A 27,750-nucleotide genomic window follows, 5' to 3' on the forward strand; every position below is an offset into this window, starting at 1 on the left:
AAAGAGATGAGAGGTCTTTACACTAAGGGCAAGAAAGAATAGTAGCGGTGCCAAGGAGTCACCCTGGAATATCTCCCTTTGAATTTTTATCCCTGGAATAATAATCTGTCCTTTATCACGACATAATTGTAAAGTGGTCTGCCACAGTTTCTTGGTCAGAGTAATGTAGTTGATCAGTGTAGGGTGTATCTTATACATTAAGCACTCTTATCCATGAATGTGGGATACTATCAAATGCTTTTTTTTTGTAGTCAGTCCATGCCATACTTAGATTCTTCCACTTTTTGCAGCTCTCCATTACAACTATTTAGCAACAGATGATCCTTTGTTCTGCCGTGATTGAAATTTTCTTCTACATGACTATAAACTGTCAACGTCAATTCCGATGTACAGTTTACACATCAGATAGCAAGTTATTGATCCAGAATTTTTAGGATAACTTGCAGGTTCACTCTTAAGCAGAGCATTGTTTTCCCCATTAACCAGGTTGGTGTCTGTTCAGGGTGTGCATATAAATAATTATTACTCATGGCTAAATCTTCCTGCAAAGATGTTAATACTTTTAGCCAGAAGTTAGGCACTGCATCTGGGCCTAGAATTTTCCAGTTGGAGCCTTTTAAACTTTCTCAATCTCTCTGGTTGTTACTTCATCCCATTTCATATCCTGTACATTTGAAATTCTTATTCTTTCTTTTACTTATATCCATTTAGCATCTTTGTTGTGTTCCACAGGACTTTCATAGACATTTCTCCAAAATATATCTATTTCTTTTTTTTGGGGGGGGGGGTCTTTCAATTCTTTTTGCTTGGTTTCCCAATTCACTATTGAACTTTTTGGGGTTGTCAATAAATTGCTTATTTTGTACTTTTCCTTTATAGTTATCTGTGTATCTTTAACTTTTTTGCCAGTTCTGAGATTTTTAGTTTATTATCTGCAGTAGTGCACAATAGGTTTTGATCCATTATAATATTGCACATTGCTTTTATCATGTCTGAGTATTTTTGTTGATCTATTCCCTTTTCTAACAGAGAGACTTTTCTAAGTTGCTTAATAGTTTTCTCTATTTTATACTTCCATGATGGCATTCAATTTCTCCCCTTCCTTTCCCTTACTACCTTGGGTTCTTGTGGTAGAATTTTATCTGTTACTAGTTTAGTTGCACCGTAATATATCCTGCTTACTTCTGTTATATCTCATGGATAGTCCTAATTACTGTGTTCATTTGTTTCATCAAACTTTTGACTTTTTGGGTTTTGACCCTCTGCAGTCTACTTCTTCCATTGGTCTTAATATAGCTCTATTAAATCAAGCAACTCTTTCCTTAGCTCATTTTCTTCTAAACTGAGGGCACATGTTTTGTTCTCAATTTCCTATGAGGGTTCTATAGCATCTTCCTGTGGCACAGTCTCTTCAGTTTACATTGGTTTCCTGTGGAAGGCTCCAAAATATCTTCATATGGCAACTTCCCAGTTGTTTCATGGTCCACTGGTTTCTCTTTAATTTGGATGGCTATTGCTCTATCCTGCTGTGGTGTTTTCGGAGTTAGATTTTCTAAACTGGATCCTTCATTTTGCAGATACTTTATAACCTCAGTTTCTATATATATATTTTTTTAACTTCTCCAATAGTAATCTTCTTTTCCTCTGTCTTTTTTGTATTGCAAAATGTTTTCCATGTCTGGATTCCTTTGCCTGTATTTCTCTTCAAATATTTTTGGTGCTGCTCTTTATTGATTCATTTTGCTTTCACCTTTGCATAAATATTACACCATATTAAATCTCTTTCCCATGTCCATATTTCTTCTTCAGATGTCTCCTGATCTTCCTGCTTCTCCTTGGGGGCTCATTCCATTATGCTATAATGCAACCCACGATCTTCTATATAAAATCCTTCACTTCATAGGCATTCCATAATTTCAGGTTTGTTTTTTTTTTTTTTTTCCAAGGTCTACTTTACTAATCTTGTCTACATTCCCTCTGATTTTTTTTTTTTTTAATTGTGAAATTTTCCATATCTGGATGCCTTTGCCTGTATTTCTCTTCAAATATCTTTGGGGCTGCCATGTTTGTATTAATTAATTTGGCTTCTGACTTTGCATAAATATTGCACCATATCAAATTTTTCCATGGCCATTTTTTTTTTTTTTTTTTTTTTTTTTTACACTTTTCAAAAATCTCTAGATTTTGTTTAGATTTTTGCACTTCCTCAGATGCTTTTTCAAAGCAATCAAAGTTTCTGGTCTATATATGTTTTTCAGAAATCTGTTGTATTAATCAACACAATTTTTTATTTGAGGCTTATGAAATTATTTCTTGGGGAAGTCTTTCTTTCCTCTAATTTCTCTCAATCTTCTTTTCTGGAACTGCTGGACTTTTTGCGTAATAGTAACAATACACAAATTCTTTCTTATCCCCAACAGTCCACTATCATCTGTCTTTATGGCTCTTCTTTGGCCTATCAGTTTTTGTGGACTGCTACTTCCTTCCACAACAGGGAGCCATCTTACTCCTCCTGGCCTAGCCCCAGTGCAGGAATGTTTCCTATTTTGAGGATTCTACACATTTTAAGTCCTGGCACCAGTGCACCTACCAGGATTGGGCACTTGTTTTATTCTGTGTCTGATGCACCCAGCTATCTAATTTTTAACCTTGTTGTGTCCATGCTATATAAAATACAGTCTATAGATCAGGGTCATCTTGGTGAGATTTTTGAGGTCCACCTCATGAAGGTACTCACCAAGACTTGAGGCTTAACTCAATTTCAGCAATACCACTCTCCTTTGTTTGACTTCTCTCTCCATTTGGCCCCTTCTGACTACTGTGGTCTAACTGAAATCTACAAAGGGTTTCATTTGCCATAAGAAAATACTTTACTTGAACAAGTCTGCAGGTACGCATAATTAATCAGGACCGGTCTGGAGACTGCTTTGAGTGAAAGAGCTAGAGTACAATAAAATTAAACTTTTAAATGGATATTGGCAAGCAGTTCAGTGAAAAAGTTTGAAATTGTGGAAAGTAAATAGTTATAGAAATATCACAGCCTTATCACTTTACTGGATTAAATATAACATTGCACAATTTAGTTTAAAGGTAACCAATGCAAATTTTCTCAAAGCTAACTGTTGCAATGAAAGCATGCAAGTTGTTTTTCACAGCTGGGAGACAATACAGATAAGACCACAATCTGTGCAGTTTTGAGTAGAAACAGTGTCTAGGATATGACTCATTTAAAGTCTAGGTAAATTCAGGTTTTTGGGTGCTACAAAAGATTTACTTCAACTATTCATACATGGAGCAGTAAGCTTCCTTTTTAACTTGCAGCAAAGAGTGGGTTTAAATGCATTTAGTTTCATTTAACTGATGTGAAAAGTCTGGAAAATATGACATGCATTCCAAGAGAGAAACTATATAGATGTTAAGCCCCGCATTTAAAACATACACTGAAAAGAATGGTCCTGTATATGTGGAACCAATCACTTTATCAGAATGGGTGCTCTATCAATATTAACATCAAACATAAATGACCTTGTAGGTATAGACAAAAAAAAAGTACTGAATTACCTTAAGTGGATGGTGCAATTAGAAATCTTACAGGATATGCATCTGGAAGTAAGAAAAGATCATGTGAATTTGACAAAAAAAAAAGGATTTCAGGAGCAACAGAAAAGGGAGGTAATAGTGCTAACTAAATGAAGGGCTCCAATACTGACAGAAGAGTTATTAAAAAAAAAATCTGTGGCAATCCAAAAGCTACTAGCAAGGGGGGATTTAAAATTAACACAGGTTTTTATATTCCCCTGAAAACCACTATGAGGCTTATAAGAATTTTGGGAGACATTTTCAGCATGTCATTTACAGGTGGGGACCTAGCTTTGTAACACACGTGATATAGTAGGGAAAATACAAGAGTGTAAATTTCTGAAGCAGTACACAATATTTGGTACGAAGATACAAATTTAGAAGGAACTCTGATATTTACACACTATCGACAAAGATACACTTGGAATAGTATGGATAGTAAATGTTTCACACAAATGTGCATTTAATTGAAAGCCTGGAGGTTCATCCAAGAATTATATTAGATCATGGAGCAGTGAAAGTTAATTACACAACACTTCTGTTTAGAAAGAGAATGATTTAAGCAATGGGTAATTATGGAAGACAGAAGAGATGGCTGGTAAGGTAAGAAGGATAAAATGAAAAAGTAGGTTTAAAAATAAGGTAGACATATACGAGAGAAAAAGGAATTACTAAGTTTGCAAATGTCTGCAAGCTAGGAGCAGTCATCGAATCCCCTAATGACTTAGCCATATTGCAGGAAGTTTTGTCTCAAAGAACTGGTGCCAATTAAATGCTTAAAAAATTTTGGGAGGTCATCTGCCCCCTGACACTATCACATTGATAACATACCCCTAAAAGTTGAAACAGTTCAGGATTTGGTAACTTGTGTAGAGAGTGATCTAACTTTTGACCAACATGTGTCAAGTCCTTCTATACTGCACAACTTGTAAACAACGATTGTGTAGATGTCAAGGGATATCACTGACATCCTTTGCTCAGTCCTCATTAGACCAATCATTGAATATACTACCTCCTTTGATGCAACATCGGTCCAGACTTAAGCAACACTTGTATACTTTTAGTAGGGTCTATATTACGTTGAACTCACAGGAGGCCAAACATTGTAATATCAAACCCATATGTTCAAAATGTGAAAATAGTGAGGCCACAGAACAATTTTTTCCCAGGGGAAAAAAATCGGTGGGCCATTTTCGCAGCTTTGCCATTTCCTCCACTGTGGTGCAATCTCAGAGTTGGTATATTTAAGTAGGGAGCATGTGGGTGCACAGCCCCCCCACATTAAAGTTTAAAGTGTACACATTTTTTTTTTTGTACCGGACCAGCGATTGTTTTCCCCTGGGGGAAAAAATTGCTGTTCTGTGTTTTCATACATTTTGTGTTTCAAACTTCCTGGTTCTATATTACATCATTCGCCCTCCCGAGAGTTCAACAATGTAATATAGACCCTTTTAGTATGGTATTTTCTAGGCATTCCAAGGCCTAATCATCATCTGCCTGGAATAACTGTCACTATATTCTGCATCTTATAGACTGTTAAGAGGTGACCTGTGTCTGCCATACAAGGCATCTTCAGGCCCAGTATTGATGGCTTTACTACACAACAGCAAGTTAAATGACATCATAAATAGTCTAGGGATGTAAACTTTTTTTGTAATATCAACAAAATGGTTTGGAGGGAACAGGTCCATTTCACAGACAAAACTGCTGCTCTGGAACAAATTCCCCATCTACATAAAACAAAGTTCATCCCAGTCTAAATTTATCAGCAACTTGGATCTATACATGGGAAACTGCAGCAGGACTAACCCTGCACTACTTATGGACAGAAGCATCTCTTAAATGCTTTATCCCATGTATAGATCCTCTCAAATTACCTATGGCATGATCCCAGTTAGACAAAGTAATCTTCGACCATGGGATGGGCAAGGCCAACCTATAGCTAAATGGGATAGATCATTTCAAGCAAAGGGCCAAGTTTAAAATGGCTCATAAGGCCAACTAGCCTAGTAATTGCCTATAAACATGGCTTGACAAATATTACAGTATTGCTAAAGGTGAATTTCAAAGAACAAAGGGAAGGAAAGTACAATTGTGCAAAATCTTACCATAACAGTAAATGTCCTTTTCTTCACTGATGCAGTATTCCTTTACAGCAGGGAGAATACAAAAGCTCAGGAGGAAGGCCCAGCACAGCCTTCAAGAAAGGTATGCAGGATAGCCCTGGCAAATCCAGCTCTAGCCCTGGAAACTACATCTAACTTACAGTGCTCAATAGAAGTATGCAAAAGTCCTAGTAGGTTCCTGAAGGATGGAGGTGGTATCCAATTCTTTGGAGAGAAAGAAAAAAAAGCACCAGAAGAAACTACAAGTCTGGTAGAATGAGCCTTAACAGAAAAGACTTTTCCCATGAAGAGTATCAAAAGGAAATGGCATTAGATATCCATGCAATACAGCAAAACCCTGAGATGAAAGGAAACAAAGATGTTCAAGATTTATGAATGACTTTAGTTGTACCCAAATGTCACAGTTGTCTATGCAAATCCAAAGTGTGAAGAACCTATTCACTAGCAGAACGTGGAGAAAGGAAAAAGTGGGCAAATGAATCAAGTGATTAAGAGACAACTCATTAACCACCTTAGGCATAAAAGGAGGATTAGTATGAACAAATACCCTGTCCTTATGAAGGACTAAAAAAGGAGAATAACCTTGAGGGCCTGCAGCTCACAGAACTGGCTGAGGTAAGACAACAAGCTTCCAAGAACACTGCTGTAAAGAACCTGAAGCTGCAGGCTTAAAAGGTACCAGAGTCAATTTTTCCAAGACAAAATTAAGATCCCAGAAAGGAGGGATGGGCTTCCTGGGGGGCCAACTGTTTGACCTCAAATCTAGAAGCCAACAGCAGACAGGAAGAAACTGCTGACGAGTATGTCAACAAAGCATTGAGCAACTTACACAGATAAGAGAACCAAAGGAACTTCTACAGAAAGTGGAGCCAGGTTACAAGCAAGACACCAATCTCTCCTTTTTGACAAAGATTTCCTGGTAGTGGGTTCCTGGCCTCCTGCAGAACCTAAAGCATGTCCTCAAACAAAATAAAAGGGATCAAAAACCCCATCACCCACTTTGCCAGTTGTGGACAAGTGGGGATGGATTTGAGAGCCCTTGTCCTGTGAGAATAGGTCCACCCTGTGAGGCAACTTGTGATAACTGCCCTTGGTTAAAATGCAGAAGAGGGAGCCAATGCTGTCTGGGCCAAAAGGGAGTCACCAACAAGATTTTGGGAGAGTCTTGTTCAGGGAACAAAACCATTGGTATGACAGGAAGGGGAGGGAATGCATAAAGGAACATCTCCTTCCAAGCCCGAGGACATGGGAATCTGGTGCAAGAGAGAGGAAGCTGCTCAGAGGCGTGGCAAAAGGATCTACTTGAGGAGTACCCCACTGGTGGACAATGTCCAGAAACATGTCTGATGAATACACTCGCAAGTTTGTTATGGACCTGCTCCAAGAGTCTGCTACAATGTTCTGATCTGAATATACTCACCTGATACTGGACAGCTAGATCCCAAACCTAAAGAGCTAGCCTGCATAAGCTGTTAAGACCATGCTCCATCTTGCTTGTTGATGTACCAGATCACTGTGGTATTGTCTGAAGATTTTGAGGGGCCCTGGAAAGAAAAGAATGGAAGGCCTGAAGAGCCAGCAAGAGCTCTCATCTCCGAGATGGATATGTTCCTTCCTTTGACTAAAGGCTCTGAACTTTCACAGGCCCAAAGGAAGCTCCACACCCCACATCTGAGGCATCCAAAAAAAAAAAAAGTTTCCAAGCAGGGACAGGAGGCTGAAAAGGATGCCCTAGGTTAAGGGACAGTTGACAAATCCACCACTGAAGCTTTAACCTGAGACACCCAAGAAGAGGTCTAAAGTATGAGAATGTTTAAGTCAGGCTGACTTTAGGCACGACAAACACCCAGAGGAAGCATAGGAATGGTGGAAGCCATGTATCCCAGAGCCCTTAGAAACTCTCTGGCTATAATGGAGGCCAGAGGAAGAAGGGATTGAAAGAATGCAAATCAGAGTCAAAGCCTTGGGAGGAGGAAGGGATGCAAGCATTGGAACGGTCTGATGCCTACACCTGAGAAAAACAATTATGAGGAGTCGGGAATGATTTTTGAAGTTCACTGTAAACCCTAGGCTTTGAAGACAAACAGCATATAGTGAAGATGCTGGAGCAAAATCTCTGGAGCGGAAGCCTGAATGAGTATGTCATCCATATAAGGAAAGATCTAAATCAAGCAATTAAAGGAGCAAAGCATTTGAAGACCCATGGGGCAGTAGACAAGTCAAATGGGAAAGCAGAGAAACCATAAATATTTCCTGAAAAGGGGATGAATAAGAATATGGAGATAGGCATTCTTAAGATCCAGAGAGACTAGGAAAGCCTGATGATGAACAGGCAGCAAGGTCTGAAGGGATAGCATTTGAAAAGGAATCTTGTGAAATGTGTTGAGCTGGGATAGGTCCAGAATGGGCCTCCAGGTACTCTCTTTCCTGTGAATCAGAAACATTCCGGAATAAAATTCACTTCTCTTTTGAGAAGTCAAAACTCCACAGATGGCTCCCCGACAACATGCAGAAAAAAGTGCAGCTGCTCCTGTAGAGGTTGAGGAATGCCCAAAGGGGGGGGGATTTCCAAACCATGTAATACCCCTGACAAACGATGGAAGGAAACCAAGAGTCCAGTGTGATCTGTAACCATTTTGAAAGGGATAGAGAAAGGAATTTGGCTAAGGAGGGAGGGAAGAAGATGGTCATACAGAACCTGGCTGCTTTGGAGAGTCTTCTGAGCTGTAGACATCTAAGCAGACTTAGGAGTCGTCCTACCACCCTTTTTACCATTGGGAGGACTGCGAGACAGTCTATGGACAAAAGGCAGACTTGTTAGGGTAATTCCTCTGAAATTTGGGAACTGGGGAAACAAAATATGTTTCAATTCCTACATAGCCCTACCCTTTTCTTAAAGGAATTGAAAAATCTCTGCAGCCACAGAACCAGAGAGATTTTCAAGAGGGGCATCCATCAGCTTGGCCTTGCTATCATCAAGCAGATGATAAAGGTGAAGACAGGAGTACCTCCTCAGAGAACCAAAGGCAGCAGCCACATCATAACTACATTTAATGGAATGGTGACTCACTTGAAGAGGACCCCAACAAAGAAAAGGACAAATCTTTCCCTTCAGAATCAGGAAGATTTGAGATGATCTGAAAAGCCTGAGAGAGAACAGCCAGAATATACTTAGACATATGGGTCTGATAATTGACAGCTCTGAAGACCAAAGTAGCAGTATATACTTTCATACCCAACCTCTTCTTAGTTCTGCTGTCCTTGTCAGAGGGGAACAGCGTAGTAGAAGGGACAAACAAGTGGGTTTATCAGAAAAGAAACAGGAGGATCATCTGAGGGACATTTGTAAAGAAATTTGCAAACAGGCAGCTTCAGGCACCTTATAAAAGCTATCAGTTTTTTTAGGAGCAAGTGGCTGAGAATCAGCAGCCCGAGAAGCTGCATAAAAAGTATCCAACAAAGCAGGAAGAACAGCAGAGGGCTTGTGAGACTCCATTTGAAGGAGTTCATAATATCTCCTTTGAGCATAAGAAACGTGGGCACAAACTCCATCATACTGGAAACATCTCCAAAGGAAATTTCTTGAAAAGAAAAATCAGGACCAAAATAATCCTCTTCCTCAAAACAATAATCCAAGGGAGAGGAGGAATAGGCCAAAGATACGTAATCAGAATCTACTTCCTCAAATGAAACATTCTCCCTAGGCCTCTTGAAAAGAGTAGAAGACCAGGAGGGAGCAGGAACAGAAAACCCCCTGAGGAGGCTTCAAAGCCATAAGGGTATTTAACAAACCTTTTGTAAAATCCTGCCCCATTCATGTGGAGGGAATCCTTAGGAGCTTAGTCTTACTTCCTTTTTAAAGGGATGTCAGCCCTAACTATATTAGTTGGCTCAGATCCCTATAGTGCAGTGGGAATCTCCTTCCTGAAACAGATTTGTGGAACACCCCTAGGCCTTTGGAAATAATCAGCCACGTTTCACCATAAATGTCTGAAAAGGACATCTGCAGAACCACCGTGGATGTGTCAGATGCTGGGGTCCATGACAGCCTCTGTAGCAATCACAACAGAGGTATAGGACTGAAAAAAATGGTTCTCTGGGCTTTCACTAGCCTCTATAGAGAAATCCAGTGGAGGCAGCACAGCAGAGAAATCCAACCAAACATTCTTGATAGTCTTCTTCACAATTGTCTGACCTTTGGGTCGGGATGATTCTGCCACAGTACCCAGAGCCAACAATTTTTAACATTGGTTCTCCAGTTAAATAGCCAAAGTTCAGAGGACTAACACCTGAAACAGAGCAAGTCAGGGGTCTGCAACACTATCAAAAGAGCCATTTTGGCCTTTCTCCCACAAAATACAATTAATCTGGAGCCACAAAACATATTTAACCCATAAAATGAGGATAACACAGTCTATTAAGTTTTATATATAATTATACTATATATAAAATAACTAAGTTTATAAGAGCAGTATTTAAAATCCGTCCCTATTTTTGTTCCTTTGCTGAGATTTTTATTGGGATTGCGCGATTGCTGTCAGTGTGTGGGTCATAACTTTCATCCTCTTAGAGCAAGGAAATTGGACAAAGCCATAAATGATGGGGAGACAAAGGCCCAAAAGTAGGGACACGTAAATATTGCTTTTACAAAATTAGAACGGTGATAGAACAGGTTTTGCATTAGCATGAATTTTCTGAAGGGTAAAAAGTCTGAAGCTCAAATGTTGGTCTATTTTCTGACTTCAGCCCTAAATAATTTGCCAGAAAACCACAATTTTATGAGAAACAGGCCAAAAATATGAGGCAAAAAAATCAGGACATTCTGTGAAACTCTGTACAGTTGACAATTAACTGCATGTGTGCGTGTGGAAAATACATGTTAACAGAAACAGTGTTATTCAAGCAAGTTTATAAGAGCAATATTTAAAATCTGTCCCTATTTTTCTTTATTTGTTCCCCCTTTACTTGTGGCTTTGTCCAGATTTCTTGTGGTCAAGAGTTTCAGAGGTACAGAAACCTTTCAGAAGATGCTGATGCTGCCAAGGAATTGCTCGATCACTCTGTAGGTGTGGAATGCATGGTAAAAGTCATGTTATTCTAGGTTCATAGGTTGGTACTAGGCTATCTGCCCAAAGGCATTTATAAGTCTAGCCAGAATGTGAAGACACTCCAAGGGGCACTTATCTGAAAATGGCTTGGCAACCAGCAGTGGAGAGAGCATTCAGACCGATGATTGAAGATGGTAGACTGGCAGCAAAGTTATGAGGATATGTCCATACATCACCCTTATGCTCTATGTGTGATGTACATCCTTATTATAACTCAAGGCTTCTGTACACTGGCCAGATGTTGGGCTGCCCAAGGGATCCCTACTGTATGGAATACAATAGTAATATAGAAGGACATCTGCAGAGTTCTATAGGGAAAAAGTATATTTGGAAACTGTCAGACTTTATAGTTGCTTAACACTCCTAAACAGCAGAAAAAATTCAGCATAATGCCTTAAACAGCAAGTACAAAGAATTGTAGACAAACTTGAGGAACCTTACAAGAAAAACTAGAGATCTCAAAGAGATATTAAGGATATTTTGGAAATTGTAAGACTGTGTAAAACAGAGTGGAAAAATTGGGTACAAATGGAAATACTTAAACATGCCAAAGTTAGAGGAAAATGAGGCTCAACAATTAATATCAAAGACAGGAAGATATGAGAGGAAACTGGTAATCTGTTATCAAGGAGTACAAGAGTCTCCAAAAACAGACTATTCCTGTGGAAGTTAGGATGGAAAAAAGGTGATTACGATCTGGAAGTTTTTCACAACATTTAAGAAAGAGGAGTATCAGCACCTTGGATGAAAGCTGTAGTTGCTGACACCAAGAGGATAAAGAACCCTCACAGATACAGCTGATTCAACTGCAAACCATGGTTATAATGCATTTACAATGCGTTGTACTTGCGACAATGCAAGGCATTGCCAGGAGACATAGGGCATTGGATGTGTAATGTATGCCATCAAAGCTTGCTGGAGTTTTGTAAAGAATTATGTCATTTGCATACCAAACTGATTTGTGCTGAAAATGTATTTGTAAAGCTGCTTGTGTTAAAAAAAAAAAGTACCAACAGTTGGTCCTGCTAGTCAGAAAAAATACACTTGTATGTCAGACTATTATAACTGTTGAAATTAATATTGTAACAGAAAATACTGGAGAGATGTTAAGCTCATCCCCAGCTATCTTTTAGAAAAAATATCCTGAAATTAAATTACCTGGTTTAGGCTATAAAGATTGCATCTGAGGTCTGAATGCAGCCAGACAAAGTCTGTACTAGGATGCCTTCTTTACTGTCCTTGTTGGTGAACTAACTGCTACTCTGGACAGATGGAAGTTTTGAAATTGTTTTATGACTTCCAGAAAGTTGCAACACATCTTAAACTATGTATGGCAACACGTGTGAGATTCTGGTACAGGTTCTAGTACAAGGGGCAGTATGGGAACCAGAAGTCTGACTACCAGATGTATGTGATGTTATTCTGTAATACAGCACAAAAATTATGTTTTAAGACTAGATTTAGAATGGGGGTCTAGCTCAGTGGTAGAGCATTTGACTGCAGATGAGACTGAAGTCTCAGGGCAGTCAGTTTTTGAAACCCAACAGAAGGATCACTCAACTTCATCTTGCCTTACTCTAGTAAGTGAACTAGGGAGTAGTAATTCCTTAGATCAGTCAGGAAAATATAGTGAGATTAAGTACTGTTTAAGTATCCACATGGATCTATTCATCTGTTATTTTAATATTTCCTGTGATTGAAACTCTGGTGTCTATTCTAGATATTTAGCATGTTCATGGTGTATATTCTAAACATATATTTAGTATGTTTATGCTCTTTTAGCATTTATTATTAAATATATTTAAAGTTGTCATTGTGCCTGGTCTTTTGGTGTGTGTTTTAACCTTTGAGTACTTGTATTCATCTGATGACACTGACCAATGCAGCAAGGCTTCCGGGAGCAGTATTTTTACTCTGTATAATTGGGTATATCCTTGTAAGAGCCTTAGAGTAGCTGGCTTTGGAATACCCTGGTGGCAATAACAGTTGTGTAAAATATTACCTTAGCCATTGATGTCCTTCTCTTCCATGTTGCAGTATTCCAACCCTTGGTTCAATAATGTTCCTGAGAGGGCCAAGTTTCTTATTAAATGCCCTGTAGCAGTCCCTGGCATGTTATAATTGCAGCTGATAAGCCCTCTATCTATAGGGAGAAGTGAGGTGGATGGAAGAAGTTTAGTGAGCAAGGCCATGGAGCATCAGACCCCAGTCCCAGATAACTGTACAAGTTCGGTGTCATCCATGAGGGGACAGTTAAATGGGAAAAGGGAGAAGGAATACTGTAACATGGAAGAGGACATCTATGGTTATGGTAAGATTTTACACAACTATTCTGTCATTTTATTCTCAAGTTGCAGTATTCCAACCCTTGAGTGCCAAAGCTCACAGGGAAGAGGAGGGCAGAGGTTTGGAGTTATTTTCTAGGAATTCATGAAGGTTTGCCCTGGTAAATCCAGCCCTGGATTTGAAAAATGTGATCCCGTCTATGTTTGGTAAAGGTGTGAACCAAGGTCTATGTGGCTGCTTCTAAAATGGAGACAGTGTCCAGCCCTTTAAAGAAAGCCCAAGATGAAGCCATAGCCCTAATGGAGTGCACTTAATCTTTGACCCAGAGGCTTTTCCATGGTATGTGTAGCAGAAGGAAAATGTCCTAGAAATCCAGGAAGAAATGGTCTGTTTTGTAACTGCTTTCCCCAGAGCCCTGGGATGAAAGGAGACAAATAATTGGCCTGATTTCCTGATAGACTTGGTCTTACAACCTAATCTGTCTGTGCACATCAAGGGAGTGTAAGACTCTCTCACTGTCATTTTGAGGGTGGGAAGGTGAATAGCTGGGTTTAAAAATAACTCATTGAACACTTTGGGCATGAAGGAAGGGTTGGTCCTAAGTTACCCTATCCTTGTTGAAGGTAAGAATGGGGAGGGGATAGCCATGAGGGCCTGTAGTTCTGACACTCTCCTGGCTGATGTCAAGGCTACCAGGAATACTGTTTTTCAAGTGCAGTGCTTTAGAGAGGCCTTAGCAGCTGGTTCAAAAGGGGCCAGTGTAAGCTTCTTTAAAACATAATTCAGGCCCCATGGTGGGGAAAGTACAGTTGTGTACACTTACCATAAATGTAGATGTTCGAGTGTATTCACTGTTACTGTCATCACATTTGGGTTATCTGCTTGCAATAGCCCTCAGTCGACCTGATTAACAAAGTCTTGGGTCGTTCGTCGGTTTCCGTCTCTTCTTCCGTGACGTCAGATCAGATCATCAGGGGTATAAAACATGCAGCAGATGCCATTACATCAGTTTTTCTTGCCCCAGATGTCAGGTGACCCCCCTAATGGGAAGCAATTAAATCACAAGGTTATACCTCCAACAAAAAAGAAAATACACCAAAAAGCTTTTAAGCATAATAAAGGAGAGAAGAGGTATAGCCAAAAGAAGTCAGGGGGCTGGAGGGAGGGTAACCAGGACTGCAACAGTGAATACACTTGAACATTTACATTTATTGTAAGTGTACACAACTGTACTATGCTCTTCATGTTTCACTGTTGCAGTCATCACATTTGGGTCTATTCCCAAAACTAAGGATGGGAGGAGGAAATTAGCATTAGGACCAGCTATAAGGCCCTGCAAGACTGCAGTGGCAAAGCCAGCTCTGGATTTAGAGAAAATTAGCAAATGTTAATGCTTGGTAAAAGTATGTACAGAGCTCCAGGTAGCAGCTTCTAGGATGTCTATGGTAGGTACACCTCTGAGAAAGGCTGTAGAGGTAGATGCAGCCCTGGATGAATGGAGTTTGATCCCCTCTGGGATAGGTTTTCCATGGTGCTTATAGCAGAAATAAATGCAATGGCCTATCCATTTAGAAATGTTTTGCTTTGAAATATACCCTCTCTCTCTCTGCCCCTGCAGCAAATGCCACCAGCAGTTCAGATTTCCTTTAAGGTTTGGCTCTGTCCAAGTAGAATCTAAGTAGTCTGTGCATATCTAAGGAGTGCAGTATCCATTCCCCTTTGTTCTGTGAATTAGGGAAGAAGGTTGGCAAATGAATTGACTGATTAAGGGCCACATTGGATACCACCCTGGGCATGAGAGAGGGAATTCGTCCTGAGGGACAACCTGTCCACATGAAAGATGATGAAAGGCTCCACTGCCATAAGGGCATGTAATTCAGATACCTGTCTTGCTGAAGTGATTGCTAAAAGAAAAGCTATTTTCAATGAAAGGCTGGAGTTGGAGCTCTTCTGGGTGGTCTTAAAATTTTGGCCCCTCTAAGGAACTGCTTGAGCAGTGGATAAGAGAAGAGGGGAAGTTCTGTGTTATAATTAACTGAAATGGCTGAGGCGTGAATTTTTATTGAGGAAAGAGACAGGCCCTTGTGAAGCATCTCAGTTAAGTATTGTAAAATCAGAGTTAAATTGGGCACTGGTGTGCTCATCCCTTGCGAATGGTTCCAGGCACAGAATCTTTTCCATTTTTCAGCATAAGATTTTCTAGTACTAGGCCTCCTTGCCTCTAAAATGATATCACTGGTTTACTGAGGGATGGTAAAGGAAAGATTAGGTAATTAGCCAGGCTGCTAGGTTCAGTGTTTGAAGCTGAGGGTGCAGAATCTGGTCCTCCTGCTGAGACAGCAGGGTAGGAGTCTGAGGCAGGTGCCATGGGGCCAACAGTGACACACTGCACAAGAGGGGTTACCAGTGTTGGTGTGGCCAGTCTGGTGCAATCAAAATAGTCCTTGGTTTGTCTTGCTTGATCTTTAGTAGTACCTTGGAGAGCAGAGGCAGGAGGAGGAAAGGCATAAACAGATAGATTTTTCCAGCTGAAGGACAGAGCATCCACTTTCCAAGCGTGTCTGTGGGGAGTCCTTGTGCAAAATTTGTCCAATTGATAGTTCTGGTGGGAGGAAAACAAGTCTATATCTGGGCTCCCCCATTTGCTTGTCAACATGTTGAAAATCTTGGGTCCAGTTTCCACTTGTGTGGGTACATCAGGTTTCTGCTTAGTTCATCTGCCAGTGTATTTAGCTTCCCTGGCAGGAATTGAGCTTGTAGATGCACTTGGTAGCTCAAGGCTGTGCTCCAGAATGCCATGGCTAGTCTGCAGAAGGGGGTAAGAATGCATACCCCCCTGCTTGTTTATGTACCACACAACAGTGGTGTTGTCAGTCTTTACCACTAATTGTCCTGGAAGAATGTGGTCCTTGAAGAGCATTCTGTACAGCTAACATTTCTTTTTGATTGATATGCAGGTGCATTTGACTTGGATTCCATTTGCCCTGAATGCACTTCCCTGCCAGGTAAGCCCACCCCCCCATGCATAGTTTGATGCATCTGTTAGGGTTTGGGTGGCAGGGGGTAGTGTGAATGGTAGTCCCTTGCTTTGGTAGCAGGCTTCTGCCCACCAAAGGAACTCTAGGTGTAGGCAAGTTATGATAGGAATCATTGTTTCTAGATCCTGAGAATGTTGACACCATAGGCTTTTTAGATACCATTGTAGTTCCCTCATAGGCAGCCTTGCATATGGACTTAGAAGAATGCAGGAAGCCATGAACCCCAAGACTTGTAGTATTTGCCTTGCAGATAGCAGGGTTTTTGTGGCTACTTGTTTGAAGTAGGTTGTCAAATGAATTTGTTTCTCTGGCATGAGGAAAGCCATCTGAGAAGTTGTATTCAAGCTTGCTCCCAGGAATATAACTTGTTGACAGGGTACCAGGTGTTATTTCTTTTCATTTATTGTGTACCCCAGACAAGGTAGCACCCTTTGTACAAGGGCCAGATGTTTCAAAAGTATGTCTAATTCAGGCAGAAAGCCAGGACAATCATCCAGGTATGGGTATGGGTATATTTGAATATTTCTTTGCCTGCAAAATGCAATGACTGGAGCTAGGTACTTTGTGAATACCCTGGGCGCAGTAGATAAACCAAAGCGAAATGCAGAGAACTGATTGTGCATGTAGCCTGCTTTGAAGCATAGGTATCTTTTGCAAGATTCCCTGATTGGGATGTGCAGGTATGCTTCCTTTAAATCTAGTATTGCCAACCAGGAATCTTTGCCTAGCATAGGAAGCAACTGGTGAAGTCAGCATCTTGAATTTTATAATCACCAAAAAGGTGTTTAGAGTAGACAGATCGAGGATAGGGTGCCATAAATTGCCTTTTCTGGGTACCAGGAAAAGTCGAGTAGAAACCCTGACCCTTTTCCTCTTCTGGTACCAATTGAATAGCCCCTATGCTTGAGAGAGAGTACTTGCTTTTGGGCCTCTGCCTACTGATTTGGAGGTAGATCCGGCCAACCTTTTGGAGTTGGTAACATGTGGAAGTGAAATCTGTATCCTTGAGACACTATTTAAAACCCATTTGTCCTGAGTAATGAGTCCCCAAGTTCTTTGCATGGAGTGCAATCTTTCCCGCCTAAGGGGCAGACAGTTGAGAAGTGTGTGGAAGTTTTAAAAAGGGGTGAGTTTTATAGTCCCAGATTTGGAAGTGGAGGCCCCCCATTGCTTAGTCCTGTGCGTCCCCTGGGACTGAAGCCTAGGTGCTCTGCTGGATCTGTGTTTGCACTGAGAAGGTCTGGAAGAGGCAGGAAAGGACCAATTCTTAGAAGGCCAATGCCTACTAAATCTTGGAGGTTGTTCGTGTAAAAAAACTAACAGTTTGCATTGATTTTGGCTTTTTCCTCCATCTTTTTAAGAACTTCTGCCTTGTTGCCAAACAGGCGGTCCTGATTTAAGGGAGCATCTGTAATTTCGCTTTAACATGATCTGGCAAGGATTGCTCCTTAAGCCAAGCATGCCTTCTAAGTACAGACCCAGTTACAGCAGCCCTCCAAGATGCCTCTAGTGAATCAAAACCACATTGCAAAGTAGGTTTACCAACTTGTTCAGCAAAATGCATTAAATCCTATAAATCCTTATTTTCAGCACAATCAGGAATTAACATTTTCTGTTTAAGCAATCCAATAATATGCTGCTGATAGTTTAACATATGAAACTGGGAATTCCAGGCCCTAATGGCCAAAGTTGCAGAAGTGTATACCTTCTTACCCAATCTATCCAGCACCCTGGAGTCTCTATCAGAGGGGGTAGGATTTTTGGCAGTAGTAGCTTAAATGCCCTTGGGTCCCTGTGAAATGGTTTCAGGATCCGCAGTAGGATTTTTGAAAAGGAACAGAAACCCGGCAATATCTATCAGGATTTCTGGGAGCAGGAGGCAGTGTGTCAGGGACCAAGCTAGATTCAGAAAAGGCATCAACAATGTCCAGTACGGGAGGTATATAGCTAAAGGCCTGTGCTGGGGCAGGAGTAAGAAAGCCCCAGAGAAATCCTGACTTTCCCAACAAAAATGCTGCCTGAGAGCATGCAAGGTTTCCTCCAAAAGAGAAATCCTCTGGGGGGAGCAGAATCCTCATAAGTAGATAAGGGTAAATACTGGTCATCAGAGGAAACAGAAATTTCAGAATCCTGGTCAGAAGTATCATAAGCGAACTCAGTCCTAGGTCTCTTAGAGGGGGAAGGTTGGCTTCTCCTGATTAAAGTAACAAGGTCTTCAGCCATTCTTATTTGTCTTTTAGGCACAGAGGCCTGACCATGCGGTCTGGGCATCAGTTTTCTAGGCATGGCTTAAGTTTTAGACCTTGAAGATGGCATCAGTTTAATATGCAAGTCAGTAGGCCTGAATGTCTTATTCTGCCAGACTAAAGAAACTTCAGTTCTATTCAGTAGCATACCGCCTGCTCAGAAGTGATCTCTGCCTGACATACAAGGCCATGTCCAATCAGGATCTGATGGACATGCTCCACCTCAAAAAATCCAAATCCATCAGGACCACGAGAGCTAAAGACTTAAACCTCGGCACAAGTATGAATAGGACATGCTGGAGGGATAGATTCATAACCCAGAGGCTTCCCATGCTTTGGAACAAGATCCCAGTTCGTATTAGGCAGAGCCCCTCACTGACTCTCCAAGAGAAATCTTGATGAGTGAATGGGAGATCGTAAGTTTACCCCAGGGGTCACATCTGTGTCACTGCTAGACAGGGGCACAGTAAACTAATTCTATTATATAAGGGGACCTTCATTGTGTCACTACTAGACAGAGGCACAGTATTCTAAATTTATTCTGTACATTTTTGTACCATTTCATGGGGTGGCAAAAGCCACATCACTATGGCTAGGCTTACAAATGCCCCAGGGCAGATAGCCTAGTACTATACTATGAAACTAATACACCCTCAGAAGCCGGTGCCTGCACAGCAGCTCCGGACCCATCCAAGGTAGAGACTTCCACAGTTGAAGCATCTCGTGGCATACCAGACTCCGAATGGGTCTCAGTAGAGACCTGCGAATCTGAAGTAGCAGGTATCAGGGGCTGCGAAAGCGCCTCACCGAGTACCAGCAAACTGGTGACTGGCTTAGGAGAAGCGTCGTCAGCAGTTTTGGACCTAGGCAGCCTCTGTCTTAATCTTTCCATTTTTTCAGAATGTCGTTAATCAAATGGCTTACCAAAGACATATCAGGACAATTGAACAGAGCACCAAAATATTTAGAAGCGAAAATATACCAATGACGGATAGTTCATGGTTTAAATAAGGCACAAAACAGTGAGGTACATCACAGTCAGGGCCTAGGCAAGGAATACAGTACGAATAAAAATCTTTAGGATCTGAAGGTTTAACTGAAAGCACTTATTCTGTTTGACCTGCAACTTGAACAGCACAATTTGTGCTTTTTATTTCTTCGTTTTATTAAAGCCTACATTTTAACAGAATCTCTCAGTGAACTTTTCGTTGTGGTGGAAGCCTTTTTTTCATTTTACTAAAAATCTTTATGAGGTATTTGCTTTCCACAAGAAATACAATTATTTACTTTTACTGACATCAGTTTAGAGCAAGAAAAAAGTTTCCCCAACAGGGTACTTAGCTTTTAGTTGAAGACTTCGGTTCTGAAAACGAAAATTTCAGGAGTCAGACGACTAGCACTTGCAAACTGCTTCTGCTTTGGGCACTGCACAGCAAGAAAGACTCTACATGTTTTATACCCCTGATGACCTGACGTCACGGAAGAGACAGCAACTGATCCAGGACCAAGACTATTGCTAATCAGGCCGACTGAAGGCTACTGCAAGCAGATAACCCTGTGATGACTGCAACAGTGAAACACTAAGAACATCAGGTTTGCTGGAAGGCCTGAGATGTAGCACTCCCTTTAGGAATAACTTTGGAGGCAACAGAGATGCCAAAGGCGGGGCAGAGGCAGACAAGCTGAAATAGTAACAAAGTGGCCGTTAACAGAGGAGTACACCAACCTTGTCTGCAAGAGCTTACACAGGTATGACAGTACCAAGGGAACAGCCTGGAAAGGATCCAAATGTTTTTGGAAACACCATATGGAAAATCTGTAGGACTGTGAGCACATCCTCATTGTAAAGGTGCCTGCAAAGGATCAGAATTCTATCACCCACAGATTAAGGTTCAGAGATTACAGGTGGGGATGGATTAGAGATCCCTTGTCCTGTATGAGAAGGCCCAACTGGTCAGATAACTTGTGGTGACTGCCCTTGGCTAAATGCAGGAGGGGTACCAATGTTGTCTTGGCCAAAAAGGGGTCACCAACAAGATTTTTGGTTTGTCCTGCTGAATTCATTAGGAGTTTCTGAATAAGTGGGAAGGGAGGGAATGCATACAGAAACATCCCCTTCCAAGAGACTGAGAAGGTGTCCATTACCCTTGCCAGAGGACTGGCTAGTCTGGTGCAAAATGATTAAAGTTGTCTGTTCGGAGAAAAGGCGCACAGTCCACAAATGGGGTACACCTCAGATAGATCTATGTCCAAGAACACATCCTTGTGGAGCATCCATTTGTGGGATTGTGACATGGACTTGTTCAAGGTGTCTGCCTGGGTGTTCTCTCTGAAGGGATATACACCACCTGCAGAGTGACTCCCTACTGTGTGGCAAGCTCCCAGAATTGGACAGCTAGTTTGCATAGCAAATAAGATTGTCCCCCCACTTGTTCACATACTACAGAACTGTAGGGGGGCTGCTTCAACATGTGTTGGAAGGCGTTCAGGGCCAAGAGAATTGCTCTTGTCTGACCAAGTGCTCTGTACTCAGAGAACCCATGGCTGCTCCCCAACCCAGATCTGAGGCATCAATGTACATCTCCTGTACTGGCAAGAAAGCCTGTAAGGAGATTCCTGGGTTGGAGGTCACTTGAAACCACCAGAGAATCTCTTTCCTGAGACAAGGTAGGAATGGGATTTTGTACTCTAAGGGGTGAGTACTGTGTCCAAATAGACCCTAGGTACCACTGTAACTTCATCTGGAGCTTTGCCAATGGCAACATGGGAATAGTCGATGCCATATGACCCAGTTGTCTGAGGTACTACCTCAATCAGGACTGTGGCTTGAAGGACAGAGATCAGGTACTGCCTTAAGTTTCCACATTTTGAGGTAGGAGAAAGGCCCTCATGATATCCAACTCTATCCTGCATCACAGGAAAGTTTGGTCTTGAGAAGGGCTCATGTTGGACTTGGAGTAGTTTACCTGGAAACCCAAAGCTTGCAGGAGTTCTACCACTGTTTGTAGATGGCTTAGCAAGGATTCTGGACAGTCCGCCTGGATCAGGAGATTGTCTAGGAAAGGGAAAATTTGAATCCCTTGAGTCCTGCAGAAAGCAATCACTGGTGTCAAGCACTTGAAAACCCTTGGTGCTGTAGAGAGTCCAAAGGGCAAAGTAGAGAACTGAAAATGTCAGTAGCCCACAGAGAAATAAAGGCATTTCCTGTAACTGGGCCTTATTGGGATGTGTAGGTAGGCATTCTTGATGTACACAGTGACCAGGAATCCCTGAGGGAAAATCAAGGGGAAGAGGGCCCACAGAGTAAGCATCCAAAAGGTGGGTATTGCAAGAAAAGATTAAGGTATGAAAGATCTAGGATTGGTCTCCAAAGACCATCTTTTCTTGGGACCAGGAAGAGCCTGGGATAGAAGCCATTTCCCTTTTCTGTCATAGGGACAGATTAAATTGTTCCTTCAGCAACAAGGCTGTCTATAACCTGCTGAAAAAGGAGGGGGGTGTTCTTTGGGTGGGTGTGGAATACCCCTTAAGGCAGGTGTTGTGGTCATGAAATAAACTTTTTCTATAATGGATAAGATGCACCTGTCTGATGCAATGTTTTTTGAAATGGGAAGACAGTCTTAGGGAAAGGGGGGTGGACTCGGGAAGTTTTAGTAATGGCAGGTAGTCTCAGATTACCTACCCTGTCCTGAAACTGAGGCTTCTGGGGCAGAGCTTGAGCAGGGCTGAAGGGAGTTGTTGCTTCCTGGTGTTATTCCTGCCCCTGGAAGGAGGAGATGGGGCCAAATGTTTCCTTATAAAAGGAGTTTTAAAGGGGTAATTCCTTGGGAATTTGGGGATAGAAGAAACAGATGCTTTAGGGCTTGTACCTCCTTCCCCTTCTCTTGTAGAGAGTGTTTGAACTCTGCTACCTTCTTCCCAAAGAGGGACAAGTTATCCAGAGGTGCATCCAATAGTTTTGCTTCAGTATCGGGTAAGGGCTGCAACTCTTAGCTGGGAACATTTTCTCAGGACTGAGGCAGATGCAGTAGATCTGGCAGAAGCTTCCGCTGCATCATAGCTGCATCTAATGGAATGCCTAGTGACCAGAGAAGATGAGGATAAAAGGCTGGATATTTGGGTTTTGGCAGGGGAGTCTGGGACCTCGGCCAGGTTTGTGGCTTGTCCTAACAGAGCTAGGGCATATGGGTTGGATAGTTTACTGCCCTGAATGCCAGGGCAGCTGAGATGTAAACCTTTTTTTCCCCAAAGCGCTCCATGGCCTTGCGGTCAATCTGTAGGGAGAAAGTACAGTTGTGTACACTTACCATAAATGTAGATGTTAGAGTGTATTCACTGTTGCAGTCATCTCACTTGGGCTATCTGTGCCTGTAGGTAGCCCTCAGTCGGCCCGAATACCAGTGTCTTGGGATTTCTGCATCGGATGCTGTCACCTTGTCCATGACGTCAGGTCATCAGGGGTATAAAACATGCAGCCAACACCATTACATCAGTTTTTCTTGCCCCAGATGTCAGAAGTCCCCAAAATAGGAAGCAATCAAATGGTGTGGAACACCTCCAGTAAAAAGTAAATACCATTTCCATAAGATATGGCCAAAAAAGAGGATAGGTAGAAAGTATAGAAAGACAGGGGGGCTGGAGGGAAGGTAACGAGGGCTGCAACAGTGAATACACTAACATCTACATTTATGGTAAGCGTACACAACTGTACCATGTTCTTCATGTTTCACTGTTGCAGTCATCGCCCAGGGGTTGATTCCCAAAGCTGAGAAAGGGTGGAGGCAGTCAAGTAGTGTAGGCTGGCTAGCAGGCCTTGCAAGACTGCTGTGGCAAATCCAGCTCTGGATTTGGAAAAGATAGGCAAGTGGTAATGCTTGGTGAAGGTGTACACAGAACTCCAGGTTGCAGCTTCCAGGATGTCCCTGGTAGGGACTCCCCTGAGAAAAGCTGTAGAGGTTGAGGTAGCCCTATTGGAATGAGTTCTGATCCCCTGTGGGGTCGGTTTTCCATGGTGTTTGTAGCAGAAATGGATGCAGTGTGCTATCCATTTAGAAATGGTTTGTTTCGAAATGGCCTTGACCTCTGCCCCTGTAGCAAAGCTGGCCAGCAACAGGCCAGATTTTCTGAAAGGTTTAGTCCTGTCAATTGTGCATGTCCAAGAAGTGCAGAATCCTCTCCCCTTAATTCTGAGGATTAGGAAAAAAGGTTGGCAAATGGATGGATTGGTTTAAAGCCACACTGGATACCATCTTGGGCATAAAAGATGCGTTAGTCCTGAGGGGAAACCCTGTCCACATGGAAGATGATGAAGGGTTCCACAGGCACAAGGGCCTGTAACTCAGACACTCTTCTTGCTGAAGTGATGGCTAGCAGTAAGGCTGTTTTCCAAGAGAGAGGAATTTAAACTCTGCTGTAACAGAAGGCTCAAAAGGGGGAAGCGTGAGCTTCTCTAGTACAAGAGGCGGCCCCAGGCAGGAGTGGGAGCTCTCCTTGGGGGTCTTAAATTGTTAGCTCCTCTCAAGAACTGTTTGATCGGAGTATGAGAGAAGAGGAGTGTCTCAGTATTGTAATAAGCTGAGATGGCAGAGGCATGAATCTTAATGAAGGAGAGGCCCTTATGGAGCAGCTCTGCTAGATACTATTTGAGGCAAGGAGGGCAAGGCTGTGTCCTTCCCTTGAGACTGGCTCAAAGAACAGTATCTATTCCACTTTTCTGAATAGGATTTCCTAGTACTGAGCCTCCTGGCCTCAAGGATAACATCCAGAACCTGTTTGCTGAGGGTTGCTGGTGATGTATTCAGGGAATAAGCCAGGCTGCCAGGTTCAGGGTTTGCAACTGAGGATGCAAAATCTGTCCCTCCTGCTGGGACAGCAGAGAGGGAGTCTGCAATAGGTGCCTGGGTGGCACTACTGTCAAACTGTGTAGGAGTGGGTACCAGTGCTGGCGTGGCCAGTCTGGTGCAGTAAGGATTGTCCTTGACCTGTCCCGTTTGATCGTTCGGAGTACCTTTGGAAGGAGGGGCAGAGGGGGAAGGCATAGATTGAGAGGTTTTCCCATGTGAAGGATAGGGCATCCACTTTCCAAGCTTGGCTGTGGGGAATTCTGGTGCAAATTTTGTTTAGGTGATGGTTTTTGGGGGACTCAGAGGTCCACCTCTGGTGTCCCCCACCTGTGTATTAGAAGTCTGAATGTTTGGTTCCAGTTTCCACTCATGTGGATCCATTAGATTTCTGCTCAAGTCATCTGCCAGTGAATTTTGTTTGCCTGGCAGGAATTGAGCTTGCAGGTACACCTAATTGCTTAAGGCTGTGTTCCACGGTGTCATGGCTAACCTGCAGTGTGTGTAGGAATGAGTTCCCCCCTGCTTATGTACCACAGAACTGTGGTGCTGTCTGTCTTTATCAGGAGCTGTCCTGGCAGGATAAGGTATTTCAAGGCTAATGCATTTGCCTGCCAAATGAGCCCCCCATGCATAGTCTGAAGAGTCTGTTGTCAGAGTTTGGACGGCAGGGGGTTGTGAAAAAGGGAGTCCCTTGTTGTGGTTGCAAGCCTCTGCCCACCAAAGGAACTCTGTCCTTAGGCAAGGAATGATAGGAATCACTACTTCCAGGTCCTGGGAATGTTGACACCAGAGACCTTTTAAGTACCATTGGAGTTTCCTCATATGCATTCTTGCATATGGAATCAGTAGAATACATGAGGCCATGAACCCTAGGGCTTGCAGTATTTTTCTTGCAGATAGCTGGGTTTGGGTGGCCAGTAGTTTGAAATAAAGTCGTCAAATAAACCTGCTTTTCTGGAGTGAGGAATGCCATCTGGGAAGTTGTGTTCAAGCTCCCAGGAATAGAATCTTCTGGCTGGGTACCAGATGTGATTGCTTTTCATTGATGGTATACCCCAGAGAAGTTAGTAGTCTCTTTACAAAAGATCAGGTGCTGAAGTAGCAATTCCTGACTGTCCACAATTGTCCAAGTATGGGCAAATTTGAATATTTCTCTGCCTGCAATAAGCAATGACTGGAGCCAGGCACTTTGTGAATACCCTGGGCACAGTAGATAAGCCAAAGGGAAGTGCAGAGAGCCTGCCCTGAAATGTAGATATTTCCTGCAAGATTCCCTTATGGGGATCTGCAGATAAGCTTCTTTTAAGTCTAGGGCGACTAGCCAGGAGTCCTTGGCTAGCATAGGAAGGACCTGCTGGAGTGTAAGCATTTTGAATTTTGGTACGACCAGGAAGGTGTTTAGGGTCGACAGATCCAGAATAAAGCACCAAGAGTTCTCTTTCCTGGGCACCAGGAACAGCCTGGAGTAGAAACCCTGCCCACTTTGCTCTGTTGGCACAGGTTGAATAGAACTGATACTGAGAAGAGAAAGTACTTGCTTTTGGGCCTCTGTCCACTGGTTTGGAGGAAGGTCTGGCAATCTGCTTGGTGTTGGCAGAGAGTAGAAATAGAATGTTTAAGACCCATCAGTCCTGGGCAACATACTTCGTTTTTTGCATACAGGGTGAGTTTTTCTCCTAGGGGTGCAAGTACTTGGGCATGGCTGGGAAGGGTTAAGGACAAGTCATTGTGAACTTTTTCCATAGAGGGGTGGCTTACCACTCCCAGTTTTTGAGGAGGGAGCACTCCATTGTTTAGATCTGTGCATACCCTGAGACTGCAGTCTATGTGGTCTGTTGCCCCTGGGTTTGGGCTGAGAAGGACTGGAAAGGACCAATTTTTTTGAAGGCCAATGCCTACTGAATCTAGGTGGCTGTACCTGTAAGAACTCTAACAGTTTGCATGGATTTAGCTTTTTCTTCCATCTTTTTAAAAACTTCTGCTTTAGAGCCAAACAGTCTTGGTTTAATGGAGCATCAAGTAATTTTGCCTTGACATGGTCTGGCAAGATTTGTTCCTTCAGCCAAGCATGCCTTCTCAGAACAGACCCAGTGACAGCAGTCCTGCAAGATGCTTCTAAGGCATCAAAACCACACTGCAAAGTATGTTTACCAACTTGGTTTGCGGAATGCATCAAGTCTTGTAAGTCCTTATTTTCTGCATGATCAGGAATCAACATTTTTTGTTTAATTAGCTCAATAATATGCTGCTGGTACTTCAACATGTGAAACTAGCAATTTAAAGCCCTGATGGCAAGAGTTCCAGAGGTATACATCTTCTTACCCCATCTGTCTAGAGCCCTAGAATCCCTGTCCGAAGGAGTAGGGTTTTTGGCTGTAGAAGCCTTAATACCTTTAGGTCCCTGGGAAATGGTCTCTGGATCCGCAGTGGAGTTTTTAAAGAGAAATTTGAGAGAGTCAGGTACTCTGTAGTTATCTGTCAGGTTTTTTAGGATTAGGGGTAAGGCTGGATTCCATGAAGACATCTACAATATCCAGGACAGGGTGAATAGCTAGAGGTCTATGCTGATGCAAGTCTAAATATTCTGAGTATCTATTTTGGACTGTGGGTAGTCCTGGCATTCCTAGCAGAAATGCTCTTAGGGTATGCAAGGTTTCACCAAAGGAAAGGTCCTGGGGGTGGGGGGCTGAGTGGAATTGACTCCTCTGCATCAGAGTCCTCATAGGTAAATAAGGGTATGTTCTGGTAATCACAGGGGTCACAGTCATCAGACTCATGGTCTGAAGAGTCTGAAGGAAAAATCAATTTGGTCTTTTAGAGGGGGAAGGCTGGCTTCCCCTAATTAAATTAATAAGGTCTTCAGCCATTCTAAGCATTTGTTTCTGTGGCATGGGAGCTTGAGAATGTGCTTTGTTTGGTTTCCTAAGCGTAGTGCGAACTCTGGGACTGAGAAATTCAGTAGATTTAGTCATTAGTGTAGTCTGTTTAATACAAACATCAGAAGGTCTGAATACACCCTCAGAAGCTGGTGCCTGCACAGTGGCTCCAGAGCCATCCAAGGTAGAGACATCCGCAGGTTCCAGTCGAAGAAGCATCTCACGGCATACCAGACTCCAAACAGGTCTCAGTAGAGGCCTGCAAATCTGTAGAAGTGGGTAACAGGCTGCAAAAGCACCTCACTGAGTACTGGCAGACTGGCTACTAGCTTAACAGAATCATCATCGGCAGTTTTGGACTTATGCGGTCTGTTTCTATCTTTGCATTTTTTTTGGAACGTCGGTAGTTGGCTGGCTTACTGACACCATTTTGGAATATGGAGGAGAGCAAAAGAATTGAGAGACAAAAATAGCCTGACAAATAGTTCGGGTGTTGAACAAGGCACAAAACTGACAGCAAGGGACATCGTAGTCTGGGCCTAAACTGGTGACGCAGTAAGAAAAAAATTTGAGGTATTTGCTTTCCACAGGCAAGATGATTGTTAACTTTTTCTGACATCTGTTAGAGCAAGAAAAAGCGCATCCCCA

Source organism: Protopterus annectens, chromosome 5.part0 (assembly GCF_019279795.1).
Source record: "Protopterus annectens isolate FY-2018-M chromosome 5.part0, PAN1.0, whole genome shotgun sequence".
Classification (NCBI taxonomy): domain Eukaryota; kingdom Metazoa; phylum Chordata; order Ceratodontiformes; family Protopteridae; genus Protopterus; species Protopterus annectens.